At 42.3% G+C, this 16139-nt stretch overlaps 1 long non-coding RNA gene across 6 annotated transcripts in view; it reads right to left on the bottom strand.

Moving 5' to 3' along the window:
- Positions 1-3285: 3285 nt before the first annotated feature.
- Positions 3286-16139, bottom strand: part of LOC118718669 — a 406395-nt gene continuing 393541 nt past the window's right edge. For all 6 annotated transcript variants that reach the window (XR_006741533.1, XR_006741536.1, XR_004987870.2 and 3 more), the window contains 3 exons: positions 7157-7199; positions 5905-6063; positions 3286-4571 (listed from right to left, as the gene is read on the bottom strand). This is a non-coding gene — a long non-coding RNA (uncharacterized LOC118718669). The remainder of the gene's footprint in view (positions 4572-5904; positions 6064-7156; positions 7200-16139) is intronic.

The raw sequence follows: 16139 nt of genomic DNA on the forward strand, positions 1-16139 counted from the left end.
CCTCCTTCCCCTCCTCCTCTAATTACTCCCCTCTAACCATTCCTCCTACACCCCAGGCTTTTGCCACCCTATTATCTGTGTCCATAGGTAATGTATGTATGTGTGTGTATATATATATATATATATATATATATATATATATATATATATATGCATATACACACACACTAGGGGCCCAGTGCATGAATTTGTACACCTGGAAAGGAACTGTGGTCTCTAAGGTTGCAGTGGGCACAGGGTTGGATCTTGGCCCATCCTCTGCACCTCCACCCAGCCCCCCCCTCCCCACTGCAGCTCCTGAGTGCTCTGTCTGTTGGCAGCCCTGCTCCTGCCTCTATTGCTGTCCTACGTTCTGAAGGCATTGGCCCCACTTGCACCCACTGGCAGCACAGAGTGACTGGAGCCAGCACCATCAGCAGATGCAAGTGGTGGCTGCTGCCCCAATTGCCCCTCAGGAGCAGGGGGAGGTGGAGAAGTTCTCAGGAGTGATCAGAGCCAGAAGTCACTGCTTGCACATGCTGACAGCACTAAGCCATCAGGGCTGGCGCTGGGCAGCAGCAGCAGGTGTGAGTAGTGGCTCTAGCACCTGCAGTGGGTGCGAGTGCAAGACAGGACTGCCGCATGAGTAGAGACCATTATAGTGAAAAAATACAGATGAACTGCACTGGGTTCTCTACTAATCTGAGTGATCATGACCTGGTCTCAGTTTCCTCATCTGTAAAATGGTTAGAATATTTATCTCTGTACAGCATTTTAAATGAAGGTGCATGAGGCAAAGAGGAGAGGATGTGCATGCTGTGAGACTTGGCAAAGGTCTTCCTAAAGTGTCTTTCCCTGGATGCCCTGACTCTTCCCTTTCCACGCTCCCAGAAAATTTTCAATTTTATGACATTTGATGTCAGAATGACACCAGTCACTACAGATTGGATGCCAGTATGTGTGGGTTAAAAGTGGCTAAGAGTAAGTTGGTGACATGGCAGGCACTAATCACAGCTGGAGCCCGTCACCAGTTGGAACCTCATTGAACTGAATGCCATTCACACAAAAGGAAATCTGGGAAGCCTGCCAGGGTCTTCCCAGAATAGTAATTTTTCATTTACATTTCTCCCATTTCTCCCCCTTAAGGCAGACCTCCTTCTCTCTCATTATCTTAACTGCCTCGTTCTCCCTCTCCTCCCATCCCTGTTGTAGAAGCAACGGGATCCTTCTTGGGCCTTCCCAGAGATATTATTTGTGAACACCCTCCAGACAACATACTGAGCCCTGTGTACCTTCTTCAGCACCAAAGGAGTCACAAGGGCAGAAACAGAGAGTTTTATTTAAGCTGTCAGGGTATCAGCTGGTCCCTAGGTCTAAGAAAGAATGGAGAAGGTTTCATTCAGTATGGCCCTAATGGTTCCGAGACAGGCTGGTTTGTCCAGACCCAGTGATAGAATAGGCCTTGCAGGAAAGCAAAGGTGGCTTAAGCTTGCTGTGATTGATCAGAATGGAGTGAATACTTAGAACACCAACTACAGGGATTAGAAAATATCTGTGTATAAAATGTTCAATGTTTGAATTTCACCTGAAATTTAATAGCCTAAATTACAGTTTCAGTTAAAAACAACCTAAATTACAATTTCAGTTAAAAACAAAATATAATTAAGACTTTGAGCAAGGATAAATTCTCATACTTGTTAAAGTAACAAACTATGATGTGTAATCCTAGAGATTTGCCAACAATCTTAGAGATGTGTTTCTGGTATTAATTCATTCAGCAAACATACTTCAGGTGTCTATTATGAATCATAACTATATAAAAAATTTTGTATAAAGCTTTAAAGTTGGTGGAGTACTTTACCTTGACTCTTAGAAACATTTTATAAACAAGAAATTACTACAATCCTTATTTTTGCAGTTAAAGGAACAAATTCTCAAGAACAAAAGTCACTTGTTCAAAGTCACAAGTCTTGACAGTGATAGAGCTGTGAACGGAATTCATGTCTTTTGACCCCAAATCCCTGGCTTCATGCCTATATTCTCTTCCCCTCCACGTTAGCTAAATTTTCTAGAATTTCATCATAGTTCTAGATACTCCAGTCTTTCCCAATTCTGATATTTATTGTTTTCTCAAGTCTCATTTACTTACACAAAGATATCAGTTCAGATCTTCAGGAGTCTAGCCCCTAAAGTTGCCTCCAGCATTCAACTCTTAAATCAGGGGTCATCAAATACTTTCTGTGAAAGGCCAGATAGAAAATTCTTTAGGCTTTGTGGGCCATATGGCTTCTGTTAGAACTACTCAGCTCTGCCACTGTATTGGGAAAGCAGCTATAGAAAGCCAGATAAACAACTGTATGGCTCTGTTCCAATAAAACTTTACTTAAAAAAACAACTGGCAACAGACCAGATTTAGTCCTAGGCCATTGTCTGCTGACCCTTACATTTAATGCATTGTTTCCCAATAACCTTTCAACTAGTAAATATCCTCAAAGTTGGGATTTTTATTAACTGTTGAGTGCCCTAGTCATTCATAAAAAATGCTGACATTTGCCCTAGCGAGTATGCCTCAGGTGGTTGGGCATTGTCTAAAGGTTACCGGTTCAATTCCCAGCAGGGGTGTGTGGGAGGCAGCAGATCAATGCTTTACTCTCACTTCAGTGTTTTTCTCTATCTCTCCATCTCCCTTCCTCTCTCTCTCTCTGAAAAAAGAAATTAGTAAAAAATACATTTTTTTAATGCTGAGATTCTCTACCCTTCAGCTCACACACAGAAAGAACATGCTCATTAGAGAGTAACCAAAGTTGCATTACAAGAGTCCAACAATGACAAGATAAGCAACTACCAACACTCAAGCACAGCAAAGTCTCAGCTCATCCAGGGAACCACCTAGAAAAAGGACCTCATGAGTGCATTTTGGGGTTGAGTAAGTCTAGGAAGCCAGGAAGGAAATTATCATTTTTAAATGCCTTTTATGAGCCCCCACTGTGCAAGACAATTTATGTATTTCATAATTCTCAAAACCATGATTTTACACCTTTTGTAGATGGCAGCATTGAGCCTTGGGTTACTGAGCATCTTGGCCAAGTTCAAACAACCAGCATGTGGTGAAGTTAGAATTCAGACTCACTCATGTCTGATGCCAACATGCACATTTTTGAGTTACCATGGGGCCCACTTATGAATGAGCTAGCATCCCTCATTGACAGGGATGTGAGCTCATATGCATGCCTGACCCTGAGCACAAAATAGATACCACAGACAAACTTACTATTAAGATAACATTGATTTTTTTCTGTATTTTTCATTGAATTTATTGGGGTGACAAGGGTTAATAAATGATATAGATTTCAGGAGTACAACTCTATAGTACATCATCTATATATTGTATTGTGTGTTCACCATCCCATCCCAGGTCTAGTTTTCTTCTTTCTCCATTTATCCTCCATACCCTCTTCTATAATAATAACATCATAAATAATATCATTGAAATTGGTGACCATTTTTCATTGTCTACTGGTAACAAAACATAGAGCTGAGTATTGAAACTCTCCAGAATCATTTATTCTGAGCACTTGTCCCTTCTGTTTTTGACCAGCTCAATTAAAAAGGCTTTATTATAATTGATATTATTGGCCTGTGTGATTCACAAGTCAGTAAGACCAATGTTATGAAACTGTGAGTCAGCTGTAGCCTAAGTCAGAAGCCAAAGTAAGTTTCAGGGCAACCAAGATAGTCCCCAGAGCTCATAGACAACATGATGCATTGTTTTATGTCGTAGGGTGAGGATGCAGAGGAGATATTTGTGCTTTGTAACATATCTCTATAGCACAGCAGCTCAATTTTTTTATAGAACCTGGAAAACATGGAGTTCAGAGGGTAGAAGATGAAACAGTTATTTCTGATAATTTTCCAAAGTTGTATTTCTTTCTTTTTTTATAGTGGTGTAGGAACCTTGATTTGAATAAATTTTTAATCTGAAAATTACTTATTATTCCTATATCCATCGAAAGACAGTAAACCGGTTCTTTGGGGGTTTAATCCAAGTTCATGACATTAACAAAAGTACCTCAAGTTTGACATGCTTGGTTTAGAACTTTTGGAAGCGTCAATCATTTAATACCACACTATTCTCAAATTCCATTCTCTGAACAGGTGTTACCTGAGAGAAGGCTAGGGTGATCTATGGAAAGGAGGTGAAAGGAAAACGTATAGAAAGTTATCAGTGACCAACTATTGTAGGAAGCTGTATCAATGATCTATTTACAACAAACTACTTCAATGATTAGCAACTTCGGATCACGGGCACCTATTGCCTCACAGTTTTGGGGGTCAGGAATCTGGTCACTGCTTAGCAGGATGCCATTGGCCCTGGGTGTTCATGAAGTGGCAGTGCGGGGTTAGTGACAGCTACAGTGATCTCAAGGCTCAGTGAGGCTGGAGACTTTCTTTCCGAGCTCCCATGCATGGCTGTTGGCAGTCTCAGAAGGTCCCCTTCCAAGTGTACGCATGTGGTTGTAGGTCTCGGATCTCACTCGGTGGGTTTCACCAGAGGCTTCCAGAGCATATTCCTGACATGGCAGCTGGAGGTCCTAGAGCGAGAGAGAAACAGAGAGTCCCAGATAGAAAGCATGGCCTTTCTGTAAATTGAACTCACAAGTGACACCTCATCACCCTGCCACATCCTATTTGCTAAAATCACAGTGTGCCAAACCAGGAGGTCATGGTTCGATTCCCAGTCGGGGCACATGCCCAGGTGGCAGGCTCGAGCCCCAATGTGGGGTGTGTAGGAGGCAGCCGATCACTGATTCTCATCATTGGTGTTCCTCTCTATTCCTCTCTGAAATCAATATATATATATTTTTAAATCAAAGTTCAGCTTATACTCAGAGGGAGAGGATTACACAAGGGTAGGTATCTCACGAGGTGGGACTCAATGGGACCATTTTGTTTTATTTTAAAATATGTTTTTATTGATTTCAGAGAGTAAGGAAGAGGGAGAAAGAGATAGAAACATCCATGATGAGAGAGAATCATGGATCGGCTGCCTCCTGCCAGTCCCCCACTGGGGATTGAGCCCACAACCTGGGCATGTGCCCTTGACCGGAATTGAACCTGGGACTTTTCAGTTCCCAGGCCGACGCTTAAGCCTCTGGTTTGGCCAGGGCTCATTGGACCATTTTAGAAACTGCTTTGCACGGAAGTGCTTGGTTAAACAAAGTTAGCAGGTTTCTTCAGCACAAAACTTCAGAGCTTTTAGTACACGTATGTGTTTTGGACCTTTCTGAGCAGGGGTCAGGAAACTGTCTTAGAGAGCCAGATAGGTAGTAACTATTTCGGTCTGTGGATCTGAGGGTTTCTTTACCAATTATTCCAATTCTGCTCAAAAGCAGCCACAGACCATACATATAAATTTGGTGTGGCTCTGTTGCAATAAAACTTTATTTACAACAACTATTTTTTTTCCAACCCCTTGGATTATATGCTGAAACGTTAGCTGATAGCATTTAATAATAACTTTTTGTCCTGAAATCTCTATCCCACAGAATAGTGAAATGTTGCCATATATGCCTCTGTGATTTGGTCAATAAAAGCAACAAGTGTCAGTAACCAGAAAAAAAATGCTTTAAGTACACTTGCTAAAATATCATTTTCTTCCTTGTTTAGATTCATAGAACTCAGGATTCCTGGAACTCTAAGGTCATTAATTGTATGAAGGCAGAATCTTCATCTGTCCTATGCATCTTCCAGCACATTTCCCATGCCTAGCACAAGGTCAGAGACACAATGGGTACACAGTCTTTTTGAATGAATGGATGATTGAATAAATCTCAACATCCTATATTTGTATTTCCCTTTGCCTTTTCCATTAGCAATGCTGTACTTCCCCAAAGGGCCACATTCTGATAAATCAAGTGTCCTGACCTGTAGCTGACATCTTTCCCATGGCATCTCCCTTCTTCCTGGCTGCAATCCCACCTGAGTCTGCAACTCAGAATCATTGCACTGATGGCCCCAGATAGACTCGGCGTGTCTCTGCTCACACTTGGCCGTAGCTTCAAGAGCTGAAGACTTGAAGGTAGGCTGGCAGGAAGGAGGGAGAGAGATAAGAACATTTCACAAGCCTACAGAAGGTCATGACTGAGCAAGGCCATTCTACACACAGTATGTCACAGCTTTACAATGGGTCTTACTAACTCCACTTTGCAAATGAGGAAAGAGTTGTAGAGAGGTTCTCTCTCACCCGAAGTGACACAGAGGTGAAGGAGAAGGCTGGTCTAGACTGGTAGACTCTAAAGCTCATTCCCTAAACCTCACATCTCAGGTTGCCTGGGCTATTCTCTTGGAACAGTCATTAAAATCACCTTTTGTTCTCTCAGAAGTGTCTGTTTTAGAAAGTACATTATCTAGTCACCTGCCCACCACCCTTTGCCTCCCCGGGGACAGTTCTGGCTCCTGCCATGGATACAAGTTCAGTCAGAGGCCATGGTTAGGATTTTACCCCAGATCCAGGGGCATTCCTGGAGACCACTAATTAATTACCCAAAGCAGTCTGTGGAGTTCTTGCCAGGCCTCTAGGGTACATACTGTGGGAAGGGGGGGGAGAGCGGGCATGTAGCGTGAATGCCATTAAAAAGACCCATGCACAGATGCATGCAAGCAGAGACAGGCACACACACATGCATTTATTTTTAAGCCACCTTCCACAGTACTTGGCTCCCATTTGTCTCATGGAAAGAATTTTGAATGCAGTCATTTCTCTAGTTGGAATCTTGTATTTAAAAAAAAAAAAAGTCTCTGCATTTCCTAGAGTCCTCATCACTCCTTCTGCTGTGGGCTAATTCTGTCTGCTTGAAAATTCACCTAACAGACAGCCCTCATTTGGATGTGGCTTAGGAAGGCTTCCTGGGCATTAAGTGTACACTTACTTGCTACATCCATCTTAGTACATTGTTGCCAATTCTTTTATGATGTTGAGCTCTTTCTATCCAACATAACAGCTTATCATCTTCCCCTCTCCTCTAGCCAGGATGCCCATGTTCGTATGGTGTTTCAGAGTTTTCTCATAGATCCCATGCATTGTTGTATTGGATCCTTACAATAACCCTGTGATGCTGCCCAATGGAGCCACAGTTTATAAATGAGAAAATAGATTCAGGAAGGTGAAGTAACTCACCTGAAGCCACACAGCAAGTAAGAGCTGACAAAGTTGAAACAACCTGCAGGAAGAGATGACATATGATCCATTTCCATATCCTGCAGAATGCCTTGCTTATAGCATGCACATAAGACATCAGTGTTTAATGGCTGGCTGAATTAACAAACAATAGGATTTACCCTTCCTCAATGATTATGGTCACTTCCTAGGTGGCATAGGATTTGAAATCACGTTCAATGAGAAGTGACAGAAGGATATGTTTAGATTTAGAGTAAAGATGCAGTTGGGGGGCTCTGAGAGCTTCCCCGTGGAAGAGGATTGGATTCGGGCTCTGCGTCGGAGGGGATACATCTGGAATTGTCGCATGTAAGTCATAAAGACGCAGGGCCATTATAAGGACTCACATTCTAGCTAATAGAATTGTCTAGACTTTAGAAGAATCTCATGAGAAAGTGAGGTTCCCCTCTCAGGGGACATACTTTAACAGGAGTTTGACACATCATTGGCTAGAATGTAGTGAAGGCGAGTCGAGCATCGCATGTGGCAGTTAAAGTGGCTGATCATTATTCCAGCCTCCTTTGAGGATGAGTCGAAGGTTATTCTCTGTAAATGCATTTTGATATCTGTATTTCATTAGATTGTTTCCCTAATGTGCCTTCAGGCTATTTGAACTGGAATATTGCTGAGCATTCTGCAATACTGACACAACTGTCCATGAATGCGACATCTTTGTTCTGTCTCCCAGCAACCATTCTTGTTTTGATGTCAAAGCATGTGAGCCTTAACCACGCATATAGTAACAACAGGTGTGAACCATTTAAAGATGGCTGCATCATAGCACCAAATAGAATGACGTTGATGGCACTGGGACAGGCTGCTTGGAGACCACTCATTGCAAAAGGGCTTAACCCCTTCCCCAGGTCTCAGTCAAAGGATGAGGTACTCAGAAAACAGTTCTAAGACACTGTTCCAATCCCAGGACCATGGAGAAGAAGAATTCCAGTTAACCAGTATATCTTTGTTCAGGTTAACCCAGACACCAAAACCATCTCATTGACTGCTGAACACCACTGGCCAGTGAGCAATGGGAGCAATTGGGGTTTATAGGCTTTTTGCTCTCACTGAATGCAAGGGGAAATACTGGTGACTCATGGTTTTTTAATGAAGGGATTTAAAGTGCCAACCACGTGATATCTGACATACAAAAATGCGGCTGGGTAAACCTCAAAGGAATTTAGAGATTACTAAAAACCAAGTCCTTAATTTTACAGATGAAGAAACTGAGGCACAGACAGGGTAATTGGCTAATCTAAAGGGTTTTCATTGAAATTTGAACTCCTGATTCTTACATTCTCCAGCCTCCCAATCCTCTGGTAAAAGTGGAAGGTACAAGTGCGTACCAATGCCACCACAAAATACAACCATATCCACTCTCCCGTCTTCAAAGAAGACAAAGACTGAATTAAGCCCATAGATACCGCCTATAATCACACGTGTACACACAATCACATTGCTATGGCAGTGGAGAGCACCTCGAAAAACAGGTGGCGGGAGGACACTGGCATGTCCCAGGGTTGGGTACAGTTGCAATTATCCATTGCAACTTTGTCACATTGAAGAAAGAAATTCATTTACCCCTGAATGTTTACCTAGGGGCTCCAATCTGGCCTCCTAAGAGCCCCACCTGGATTGTGTGTGACACCCGAAGCTCTCATATTTATATAGTACTTCCTTCCCCCTAAACAACATCTATATCTGGAATCCACTTCTGATCTTGGGAATGGAAGCAAAACAACTGTTATTACATCCATTTCACAGAGTCAGCTCCTTATATGGTTCACCGGACCTCTCAATCCCAGGACCTGAAATCCCGCCAGCCATCAGGATGAATTACAATATGTTGGGCTGCCTTCCTATTGATAAGGCAGCAGACATTTTTGTCACTTAACACATTACAATCAAATTTTCAATTCTTGCATAATTAGAAAATATGCGGATCTGATGGGAAAGATCAAATCATATTCTACATGATACACATGAGAAGTCTGTCTCAGAGAGATTAAAGTGTCATGGCTATTAATTGACAGGCCAGGATTAGACGATCCAAGCCAGCATTCTTTCCACAGGAATCCACTGCCCTGGGGAGTGGACGAAGCATTCCCAGCAACAGGCCCTCGCTGTCTCCTGAGGATTGCCTGTCTCGGGTAATTCTTCCTCATTAGAAGTCCAACACTGCCCCTGTGTCAATGAAAGCTTGGGACCATTAATTAACATTGAATTTCTATGTAAATCTCTGAGAGCCATTTTGCCTGAGGCGACAGAACACGTGCTAATGGCGATTGCTTGGGATGTTGCCTGCTAAAGCTTGTGCCTTCTTTGGTGATCACATAGGGATATTATACCCACTGTATGTTTGAACCTGCGACTGGAACCCAGGACTCATGCTTTCCAATCCAGGACACATTAACTTCAGCAGAAGCTTACTAAGCACTTATCATATACTATGTACTAGGTTAGAATGAAGGGATGAGGCTTCAGATAAGAGGCATGGTCAACATGATCCTGTAATTTAGTGTCAAAATGACTCACTTTAGAGGATGAAAGGGATGATGATAAGAATCACTCAGAACTACAGGCATGTCACAGGGCTATCCACATAAATGGTGGTACATAGTCAACCAGTGCCCCTATCCTCAGTGGGAAGGCAGGCAACAAATAAGGGTTTAAACACTGGATTTCCATGTAAGGTTTTCTTTGAGAAAGCGTTCATTACTAACAATATTTAAAAACAAGGGGGCCATGCTTCCTGTTTTCACTCTACTTTTTTTGGATCTCTTGGGGAAACTTGATCTTGGCTTAGGTCAGTTAGCTCACTCATTGACCAAGGGGTTAATAATAGCTTACTGCCTCAAAGACAAGGAATTGCACCAAATAAATGTTGACTCTCCTTGAAAATCAACAATTTTAAATTCCTGCAGAGCTGAGAAGGGGACCTTCGAGGACCCAGTGTGCGGTAGTTGACTTTCAGTGATCAGAACTTTGTCATCGTGTGAGGCCCCCATAAATAAAACCCACGCCAGCCAGAAAGTCCTTCCAGAAAAATGTGGCTGTCAACATCAAGACACAAGTAAGTGCTGTGATTCTGAGCTTCATTGAAAGAGTCACATTCAATCCACCGCTTCCTTGAAAACTGACTGCAGTACCGTGGCTCCAAGTTCTACAGGAGAAAAACCACAAAGTATGCACGAACCAGAGGAACAGTCTGGGCTGATGACAGAAAAAATAGAAGGCCATTGAGGCGGACGGCAAGTTTGACAAAATGTCTTCTGTGCACCTCCTGGAAACATGGGTAAGAACTAGGTGCTAGAATCCGGACCTTTGATTGGTGGCCTCCAGAGAGGAGAAAGAGTGGCTGGACTCCTTCAGGCCAACAGATGGGGCAGGGGCCTGATTTGGATTCAGAAGTGAAAAAGGAACAGGGCAATTTTGTGATATGGCTTCTGGGGCTGGAAAGAAATGTGCTGCGGAGGGAAAGAGACTTACGACTTTCTTTCACATCTGCCCTGCCTTCAGAACAGAAAAGAGACCATGTATTTGCCTGGAAAACATTAGGAATTCATGGAATTGGGCGGAGTTTTTTTTCTTTTTTTCTTTTCATATTCCAACATTAATCATGAGATTTCAAGCAAGCCTTTCAAACTCTGTGCCTCAGTTTGTCTCATTAGTAACAAAGGGATTTAAAGTGCCAACCATGTGATATCTGACATACATGTGTATATATGAAAAGTGAGTTCTTGGTGCTCAAATTTAATGCTTCTACAATTTTTGACAATCTCTAAAACTTTGAATAGCACTCATTTAATTCTTTCATAAAAAGGCAATAGTACAACTATACTTTTTATAAAAGTATAAATGAAAAATTGAGATTCAGACTTGGAAACACTTGGCAAGTGTTACAACATTTCTCTGAGAAGAGAGAAACAAAGCATGGGCAGAGTCTCAATTATGATACAACCAAGTGAGTGTTTCTCAGATTTGCAGAGATTATGGATGGCTAAAAAGTAGTGTTTCTTTAAGAGACTGTTCTAAGTTATTCATGATTTTATTTTACCTAAGTAAAATCATTTAAAATAAAACAACTATCTAGCTTCATTTCATAAAGCAGCAATCTTTTTAAATGTTTAGAAAAGTTGGGAGAATAATCTTAGAATAAAAGACAGTCTTTCCCAAAGAAATACAGCTGGTAAACTAACACAAATATATGAAAATACAGAAAAATCTCAATATGCATTGGCAGATGATAGTATTAGAGTATACATTTTTTTTTTTTATGCTTGTTTGAAATTGAGTATCTATATTCAACACTCTCACATAAAGTTGAACTAAAATATGCAACCCGATCTGGAACACCATTGTTAGAAATCTATTTTCATGTAATGAGAATGAGAACAACGCCCTGAATGCTGTTCATTTATTTGCAAGGTCATGAGCAAGCTAGACATTTATCTGAGACCCCAGCTCAGAGTCAGATCATGGCATGGGTCTTGCTCATGAACAGCACTGCTTTATATGGACCAGCATTTGAGAACCACTGTGATCTCAGTGAATTAATCTTCGTGGCTCACAACCCCCATGATTCAAACCTGAGCCTTTACTAAATTAGAAATTAAACTCTTAAGAGATATTACTAATTCAATGTTTCACAATGAGGCAATGGAGCCAGAAGAGATTAAGTAAAATATACAAATTCACACTATTGGTGCTGATTTCCATGGCCCCTAACTAACATCATCAATACTAATAGCTAGCATTTCGATCATTTATTATGCACAAAGAGTCTCACAATAACCCTATGAGATGAGCTCCATCATTATAAGAGTAGAAATAGAGGCCAAGTGCTTAAGTCGCTTGCCCAGATGCCAACAACAATTACATGGTGGAACAGAATTCAAACCAAGCTATGTAACCCCAGTCCTGCCTGCTTAGCTTCTAACATGTGCCTCTGCAACTCAGGTGTATAATTTTAATGATAATGGCACTTCCATTTCTAGGGAGACAGTAGTAGGCCATGTTCCAACTTAAATGGCTAGAAAAAATTAATCAATTATCCCCCAAATCATAATTTTAAGTACATTGGTAAGTTAGGGGAGCTAAGAGGACTAGGTGAGCTAGAACTGTAGAGAGAAGAGTCCTGCTTAGGTTAGCTAAGAGTGCCTACCATTTTCTTACCAGTTCTGGCCACAGACTAAGGGTTGGGCTTGGCCTAGGCCAATGGTCTCCAATGAGGAAAAAGAAAAAAGAGTTAATCTGACAGTCATGGGGTGGGGCAGGGGGGATGCATTGGTGCTTAGGGGATCCCTGTGAACCTGCTCGGAGTGCTTGGGAGGCATGGAGGCAGAGGCTGGCCTGAGAAGGCAGAGCAAAATCTGTAGCCTTGTGATACTTAGTACACAAGGTCCCCGTAGGAAAAGGAGCCATCAGCAAGCATCCAACAGGTTTCCACTCAAGACATTTGCTCCACTTTGATGCTGTCTGGGGTTGGGAGCTAAAAGAGCAAAATTTCATTCGCAGAAATAGACCTGTCTGGTTCCACAGCCCCCACTCCCCTTACAATGCCAACACTATACGTGCGTCTCGCCCCCAGCCTCGAGGAAGCTGCTGTTATTGGCAATGTCAGTGGCAGCTGTGTTCACGTGGGCCTTTGCATAGTTCATTTTATGATGCTGTGAAACTGGAGAGCTGGGAAGTTGCCCCAAGCAAAAGAGCATGTACACTAAGTCCTTCTGGTTTTATCTCTTCTCCTTGGATCAATAGCACTCAGCTTAGGACTCTTTGTAGTTGGGGTGATAACCAATAACAGTCGGTGTTTACTTTGCAGAAGGCTAAGTCTCCTGAGAGCCTAACTTTTGGCACAATCTGATTAGCATGTGTACAAATATCACACCTTCCAATGGGCAAGGAGCTGATTAACAGCCCTGAATACAAAAGGTTGAGAGGACCAGAACTGGGTTTGGTTTTATGCAGGACATTTTTCTTCCCTCTGAACCTTGCCCCTTTAAAAGGTTCTTAATCACACCTGGAGATTTGCTATCTCCCTTCAATTGGAGGGTAATTTAAGACACAGGCAGTGTCAAGGCCAATCCTCGAAAAACTATGAGGAAGGCTGTTTTATATTGGCCACAGAGTGGAAAGAAGTAGTTTGCTTCCTGGGAGATATCCCAGCCCACCACACCCCTCCCAGAAGATTACAGGTCTCAGTGTGTGTTCTCTGATGAGTGCATACTGAGAAAGGCAAAAGGTGAGGTGGAAGGGAGCAATTGGAAGGGGAATCTGAGAAAGAGAATACTATATAGAACCCAGAGCTACAAGTTGAAGGAGTAGGACCAAGGCCACATAAAGAAGAGTTAGTTTTGATTGTGTGGAGGAAAACCTCACATTCGCAGACTGGAGAGAAAAGAGAAAAAGTAGAAGTGGACAGAGATAGCATGGAAGAGCACTGAGGTTTTCATATGATCTCAGGGGCAAGGTTTTCCATTGAGAAGAGATTGCCAAGATGCTAGAAGAGAGTGATCAGGTCTGAAGCATCACGGAGGGAGAGGAGCAAGAGCTGACCCAAGGGCTGCTGGAGACTGGGGGCTCCACAGGGGTTGGGTTGATGGTGTGCATTTCCCAGGCTTAGGAGCTAAAAAAACAGATTCTAACTTGTTTCCAAAGTTGGTACTTTGCTGTGTGGGAAGGCAGAAGAATGGGGCATCTGTTTCTCTTCTTTTCACCCCTACTCTCCTGGGTATCCAATGCCTTGACTTAGCTGAGTACCATTACAAGATGAGGGAGATACCAACTGAGTCACACGGAAGTTTTGGGGGGTAGTGTGGTATGATGAAACTGCTTGTAGTCCTAGGGTTCAAATGCTGACTTCATCACATATCACATATTGTTCGCTGCTTGACCCTGGGGTGAGTTACACAATCACTTTGAACATCTGTTTCTTCATTTACAGAAGAATTTGAAGCATTACATGAGCTTATATCCATACAGCCCCTCATTTGTAGTAGACATAATATGCTTGTCCCTCTTTTCTTTATCAACACCTCATGAGGGAATATCCCTTGTAAAACTGAGCCCAGAGGAACTCAGATTACTTTCTCATAGTTGAATTTTCATTATGGCAGAACAATTCATTTGGAGAAATAAAAATATATCCTCAGTTGATTAAGCCATGGAAAACTAGGATTATTCTTTAAAAAAATATGGTCCCCTTCCTTACCTTCCACCTTTTTAGGGATTTAATTTAGGATGAGTGTGTCTACATGAGTCAATGCCACCACAAAATACAACCATATCCACTCTCCCATCTTCTAAGAAGACAAAGACTGAATTAAGCCCATAGATACTGCCTACAATCACCAATCCAAATCTCTAACTTAAAGAGGGGAGTTTACAACTATTAGAGATTATTTAACTCATATTTCTAACAAATCAGAGATTCGGATACTAAAAGGCAGGCCACTCACTCTAAAGCAAGGCTTTTAGTGAATCAGTCCTTCTGAGTAATCGCATAAAATGATTAAGCAGCAGTCTCTGTACTCACATTTAGCATCCATCATTTCCACTGTCAGCCATTGCTAGCAGAAGGGCATGACTAATATTTTCCTGAATAAGCCACTGTTTACTTCCGATTTGTGCCATAGGAAGTGCCCACAGTTCCTTCTCTCCTACCATTAATACCATCTTGTGAATCAGCTGTGTGGTCAGTCCCCGTGTGAGTCACATCTGTTTCTGCAAATGCTCTGAGTGCTGTGTTGACAAAGGACAAGAAGGAAATTCATGTGGTAGCTTCCTTTCCCTGCCCTTCAAGTCACTGCTACCTGCTGAAGTTATTGGCTGTTCAGTGCTCCGTTGTCTAGCCAGAGTGCCAGGTACCCACAAAGCACTCAGGAAAAAAGTTTCTCAAATTGAGTCTCTGTCCTGCCTCCAGAGGGAGGGAGGAAGGAGAAGGGATAGGGGAAGAGGTTTTCAAGCTTGTGGAGGGAAGTTCTCTTAAAAACTAGGAAGTAAGCAGAAATGAGTGAGATCATTGCAAATATATCTGATCATAGATATGAAGAGGCTGTTAGACTTTGCATTGCTATTCAGGCAGGGACAGAAGCTGCAAAGGTGGGATTATGTGTAGAACAGGAGTGAAACTAGGTGACCGCCTTTATACTACACACCTCTATGGAGTGTTTAGGGTGTAGCGACTGATATGCTGAGCATTGAGCATTGAGGATTTATCAGTGAATCAAACTGTTAGTTTTCTGGAGGATATCTTTATGCTATCTTTCCATTGTTCCCTGATCCTGGACTTCAATCAGTCATTTGTATCAGGTAGAGTGTGGGGGGAGAAAAGCATCCTTTTTAGAGCTGGAGTATTTACGCAATGGTAGCCCTGAAATCTGTCCCATTAGTGAATCCTTCTCCTTGCTCTCTCCCAGGATGGTGCCTGGTAGCCCTGAAATCTGTCCCATTAGTGAATCCTTCTCCTTGCTCTCTCCCAGGATGGTGCCTGGTGATTTTATTGTCTTTTATGCAGACGTTCTTATCTCTTCTTCGGGATACTCTGAGTTTCATCCAGAGGTGAAAACTTCAGTGCAAAATGGAATCACCAGGAATCTCTAAGCCAGAAAAAAAAAAAAAGCACCTTTTCAACTTCAGCCATTCACATCTAGGACAATGGGTCCTTTTTCCTTCTACTGATGGAGGCACAAAATAACCCCCACTGCTGCTCAGAGGGAAAGAGGAAGAGGCCCTCTTAGTCCCTAGACACCAGTCCTGCTCCCCTCCCCCTTGTACTCCCAGTATGGCTCTGGGCTGTGAGAATCAGTAACCATGAAGTGAAGGGAGTGTTCCCCATTGAGAAAAGGTCAAGTGGTAAGAATAAGAGCTGACATTTATTGAATACTGACTCCGTGCCAGGCACTGTTCTCAGCCATTTACATGTATAAACTCATGTCATTTTATG

This window comes from Pipistrellus kuhlii, unplaced genomic scaffold (genome assembly GCF_014108245.1).
Source record: "Pipistrellus kuhlii isolate mPipKuh1 unplaced genomic scaffold, mPipKuh1.p scaffold_m20_p_14, whole genome shotgun sequence".
Classification (NCBI taxonomy): Eukaryota; Metazoa; Chordata; class Mammalia; order Chiroptera; family Vespertilionidae; genus Pipistrellus; species Pipistrellus kuhlii.